Below are 5,839 nucleotides of genomic sequence, written 5' to 3' on the forward strand. Positions count from 1 at the left end.
ATGGAGAGGATCCAAGAACCAACGTTTCTCGCCCTTTTAGGGGCTTTGCATTGGAGAAGCTCGGGCGACAGTTAACCCTACAAAATCCACCATCGATCTCAGAGAACTTGACCTTATGACGCCTTTGTTGTGGAATTGGAAGCCACTTCTCTTCCTGTGAAATGTCAGGCATGCTCTCCTTCTTTAATGACCCCTAAACCTAAGACAATTCCCATGTCAGGATGTTAGGTCAAGAGGGAAAATTGAGGGTGGGGAACAACTGGGTTCATTGAAAGAAATTGGGAAGATTGGAACCTGAGTTTTCCACTGTGAGAGAAGTTGGGATTTCCCAAGAGAGAGAACGAGAAAGGAGAGGAGCACAAGGTTGAGGAGGCGGATGCGTACTTGGGGTTTCGAGAGAGAGAGGGGGGCTCCTAGTGTTTCTAGAGAGAGAGAGAGAGTTGGGGGCTCCTGGGGTTTCTATAGAGAGAATTGAAAAATACTATCTGAACCCACAAAGCAACAAGAACAGAAGTCGAGAGAGAAAAAAGCGCATGGGAACTAAGAATGGGCAATATGAGAGATGGTGAAGTGCAAGTCCTATCATCACAAAAGCACTCCAAAAAATTCACAATCTCAAATTCCGTGAATGACTTTCCTTTACAGATACAAGGATCAACAAGGCTCATAAGGAGGTATGAATTCATTAGGGTTTTGATCTAGTGCTTCTATTCCTTGGGTTACAATAAAGATGCTTCTCTCTTAGAAGAAGAAACAGGCATCGCTCTATAGAGATAGATCGAGGGCCATGACCATGGCCATTGGGTGTAGAGAGAGCAGGGTTTTGCAGAGGAAGTTTGGGGGCATGGCCATTGGGTGTAGAGAGAGAAAGGTTTCGCTGAGGAAGTTTGGGGCCATGGCCATCGGGTGCAAAGAGAGAAGGGTTTCGCAGGGAGGAGAGGGAAGAGCGTGAGGATAGAGAGAGGGGCATGTGAAACGCAACTCAAGCCAAAAAAATTCAAGTCTAAGTTGAATTTTTTTGAATGGCATTTTTTGCTTTGATATAGATTTTTTTTTTTTCAATCTAAAAATCTGGAAAAAAAGGTACAGTTGTCCAACGGTAAAAATCCATTTCAAAAGATTTTTCGATTGCAATCCTAAAATATTCCAATTTTACGTACATCCAATTTGGCCCTAAGATAGCCACAATCACAATATCACGATTATACACTATTTTATTTTTAATTTTTCTTTTTTAATATTTTGACACCAAATTTTGGGCATCCACTCCTCTATTAAACTCGCACCTGCAAAAATATAAAAAAACAAATTTCCAAAAAATGATCAAAATACCCCTAAAAGTTTCATGTGTATTTTAGGCATTTTATTTTTTAAAAATATTTTATAATACTACTTTTTGGTGCGACCCATTGAGAGATGACACATACCAAAATTTATCTTCATAGGATTTGTACAAAAATTAAAAATGAAATACTCGGAGACATCAAATTTGGAATATTCGACCAGTGGCTCACTAGTGGCATTTTAGACATGGAACCTTGACCATCCATTCAAATTAGATGGCTAGATAGGGCGGAAGTATATAAGAAGTATATGGTAGGAATGGATAGGTAACAAATAGTAACATAGGAAAAGAGTCATTTTTTCGAAAAAATTATGCAGAAGGTACATCCCCTGTGGTTTTTTATTTTTCCCAATTTGCCATTTGATCCGATGTTATCTACATCGGACTGGTTCTTATTTTATTTTATTTTATTTTTTGCTTTCTATGAAACGTAGGGTCGAGCCAATGTAGCCTAGGGCCATACATAGAGCGGGATGACGTTTGGGACTTTGGACATGTGTGAATGTGGCCTAAGGCCACCTAAGGCCAAAGACAAAGCGTTCTGATGTCTAAGACCTCAGACCATTGTCAATGAGGCCTAAGGACACAGATACAGTGATCCGAAGTCTGGGACCTCAGACTGGTGTCGTTGTGCCCTAAAGGCCAAAAATCGAGTAGTCTGACGTCCTAGACCTTCGACCAGCGGTAATTCAGTGGGAAACTAGTAAAAACTAGTAAAAACTAGTATGATGTAAAATACTAGTATGATGTTTATAACATCATTCCAAGGGGGAAAATTGGAAAAAAAACATACAGGACTGACCTTTTGTGTAATTTTCAAGAAAAATGGCTCTTTCAGTATTTCCTTTTTTTCCTTTTTGGGTAATTCAGTGGGAAAGGCATGCCTCCACTTATTTTTTTAAAGTAGATTAGGAGTTCACTTTTTGAAGGTGTTGTTGGGGTGGTGATCTTAGTGATGGAAATGAAAACCACAACGTCGTGATTAGGGTGTGGGGGTGCTACCACCACGACTTAGGCCTCTTTCCCAATTTTGTTTTAGTTTCCCTACATCAATTACTCATAAAAGAAAAAGAAGCTGGTTCATTTCAAGCTAGTGAGCCCCACATCCATAGATTCCACGCCGTCCACTTCTAGCAAGCGAGCCCCACATCCATAGGTTCCAGGCCGTCCACGCAACTGAAATAATACACACATATTATGGGATAAATAGCAAGTCAGAAACTTACATCTTTGCAAAGCATACACTTCCTTTCATAACAACATGCCCATGGAGCAATCCTTACGGTCTACAGCAGCATGTTCCCTGTCTCTGCTACTCTGTGCCCTAGCGCTCATGGTTCTCATTAGGAAGCGCCATTCTCACCTTCCTCCTGGCCCAAAGGGCCTCCCCATGGTTGGGAGCCTCCACAGGCTAGGCAGCAGGCCACACGAGGCCCTCGCTGCACTTGCGGAGACCCATGGCTGCCTCATGACCTTGCAGCTTGGATTTGTGACAACAATTGTTGTTTCATCATCTGAGATGGCCACGGAGGTGTTACAGAAGAACAACCTTGCCTTTGCGGGGTGCACAGTCATCGAAGTAATGAAGATTAAGTCTCACTATAACGGGTCGCTAGTGTGGGCTCAAATGGGTCCTCGTTGGCAAGCCCTCCGCCGTCTCTGCAACACCCAACTCTTCACTCCCCAGCGGCTAGACACTTTGCAGGCTCTTCGCTACCAGAAGGTCCATGAGATGGTCGAGCTCATACGACAGACTGAGCAGGTAGTTGACATAGGGCGTGTTGCCTTCGTCACAGCCCTGAATTTAGTGTCGAACATGATCTTTTCGACTGAAATGGTTGACCCCAAATCCGGGTCAGCACAGGAGTTCGAGGATGTCGTTTGGTCGATCATGGAAGTATCTGGTGCACCCAACCTTGTAGACTATTTCCCGATGCTCAGGGGCCTGGACCCTCAGGGCCTCAAGGGGCGTAGCAACAAACTCTTTGAAAGGTTGCACCAGCTTCTCAATGTGATGATTGACGAACGTATACAATCCAGAGAGAAAGGTGGAGTGGCCAAGGGCGACTTTATCGGCGTTATTCTTGACTCTAACCAGGAGAACGGTGTGGAGTTTAGGCGAAATGAGATCTTAGCTCTGCTCACTGTACAACACTACCCTTGTCTCTGCTATGCTGAGAATGAAAAATAACCCACACACAAATGATATATACACACACACACACACACACACACACAAAAGACCATTATCTTTCGTATTTGGAGGTCACAATCATTATTATCCCTTAAATTTCATATTAGGTGGTTGTAAGAGTGTCTTTGAATAGACACAAAGGTCAAAAACAAATTTTGGACTACGTGACTCACCCAAGCCATCCAATTTGACATGTAACGAGTGGGAATGATTGTTACCTCCTTGTATAAAAGATAAATGTGTGTGTGTGTGTGTATATATATATATATATATATATATATATATATATATATATATATATATATATACATATATATATATGAAAAGTATTAAAAATGCCTATAGGCGAATTGCAACAATGTTTCGCCTCCGTGACAGTTTTGCTTTAAAACCGCCACAGACCTACTGGAGCTGTGTCGGTCCCCATATACTTTTCGCTTCAATTTTGCGTGGAAAAAATCCCTTCATGTACATGCTGTCTCCGTACACGGACCGCCATGGACATGCTTTGTTTGTGGTAGTCTTTTAATCCACGTTGTCTGAAAAAATCAATCAACGTCGGGCTTATGAGCAAAAATACTATTCATTTTCGCACATTGCGTAGTCTCTTCCAGATATATATATATATATATATATATATATAGGAAAAATCTTGGGTGAGCCCACTAGCTCATGGAATAGTATAAGCTCCATGGCCCAGATTGAATCTGGGCCGATCTGACGAACAGGGATGTCTGGTAGTATTTTAATTTTAATTATTTTTCTGTAATTCCAAATCACTTGAAATTTTAAGAGTGTGTTCTTCTCATCAAGCCACACCTAATAAAATTATATATATATATATATATATATATATATATATATATATATATATATATATATATATATATATATATATTGTTATGGGATTGTATATAATGAGACCATTACGTTTGGTACAGAGAGGTCACAATTAATTACGATCATCCAATGTGAAATCTGATAGCCTGGGTATGTCACAAAGTTCGAGAAAAATTCTTTTGGACTTTGAGCTTGGTCATTGAAATAAATATAACCACCAAATTTCACATCCAATGGTCAAGATTAATTGTGACCACCTTGTACCAAAGGTAAATGGTCTTATTATATACTTTCCCTTACTTTATTTTTAATACTTTTCGAAAGACATTTGCTAGGTCTTATACCAGGTCCAAGGTTTGGACTTGATGGGTCGGATTTGGGTTCAAAACTTGGATCTGTGTCGGTTCTGGGCCCAGGTCGACCCAAACTCGAATTGTACTATCCCCACCCCTAATTTTAATGAGGGAGCCATGTTTTTATGGTCCTCAGGAGTTATTTACAGTGGGAAGCGATACTAGCTCCACTAGTGTGGAGTGGGCAATGGCCGAGCTCCTTTGCAACCCTGACAAGATGGCCATCGCTAAGATGGAGCTCTCAAGGACTCTCGGTGATCCACAACACATTGCGGAAGAGTAAGACATATCTCGACTCCCTTACTTACAGGCTGTGGTGAAGAAGACATGGCGGCTCCATGCCCCCGTACCGCTTCTCATCCCCCATAGGGCTGATACGACTGTAAATGTGGCCTGATACATAGTGCCGGAACATGCACAAGTGCTGATCAACTATTGGGCCATTGGAAGAGACCCTAAAGTGTGGGGCAATCCGACAACCTTCTTGCCGGAAAGATTCTTGGCTTCTAACGTGGATTACAAGGGCAAGGATTTCCAATTTATTCCGTTTGGGGTGGGGCGGAGGATATGCCCTGGCCTTCCTCTTGGTGTTCACATGGTCCACTTGATGCTTGTGTCTTTGTTGCATTATTTCGATTGGGAGCTTCCTGATGGATTGAAAGCAGAGGAGATGGATATGAGGGATAAGTTTGGGGTCACCTTGCAAAAATTGGTTCGACTTCGACTAATCCCTCGTCAAGGCTCGTGATTTGCCATGTGCAAGGCAGGCTTGTGATTTGCCAGGTACAAGGCATACTCTCCGGCCTGATATTTATATGCTTGGGGAGTTTTATTTTAATAACTTTCTTTGGGATTGTGTACTATGAGACTATGCATGAAGTTTCTGTAACACCAAGGACAAATAAAGAAAAGCCTCACCTGAAATCTTTATATGCAAAGTATATTCGACAATAAAAATTCTCATGATGACTCTAAAATCAATTTTCAACATCGACAATAAAAAAAATATACAGATCTTGGGGATCATTGAACACTTATTTTTAGGAAGAAATAGATGGTCAAAATAATTTGTTAAAATCTACACATTTTTTAGAGTTTTAAATCGTA

General features: G+C 41.2%; 1 non-coding gene across 1 annotated transcript; it reads left to right on the forward strand.

Moving 5' to 3' along the window:
- The first annotated feature begins 2,678 nt into the window (after positions 1–2,678).
- Positions 2,679–5,480, forward strand: LOC18424724 (geraniol 8-hydroxylase). Its single transcript, XR_016041378.1, has 2 exons — positions 2,679–3,491; positions 4,869–5,480. It is a non-coding gene; the product is annotated as a geraniol 8-hydroxylase (transcript).
- The last annotated feature ends 359 nt before the right edge of the window (positions 5,481–5,839 follow it).

This window comes from Amborella trichopoda, chromosome 9 (assembly GCF_054954075.1).
Source record: "Amborella trichopoda isolate Santa Cruz 75 chromosome 9, AtrichopodaSantaCruz75HAP2 v2.0, whole genome shotgun sequence".
Taxonomy (NCBI): domain Eukaryota; kingdom Viridiplantae; phylum Streptophyta; class Magnoliopsida; order Amborellales; family Amborellaceae; genus Amborella; species Amborella trichopoda.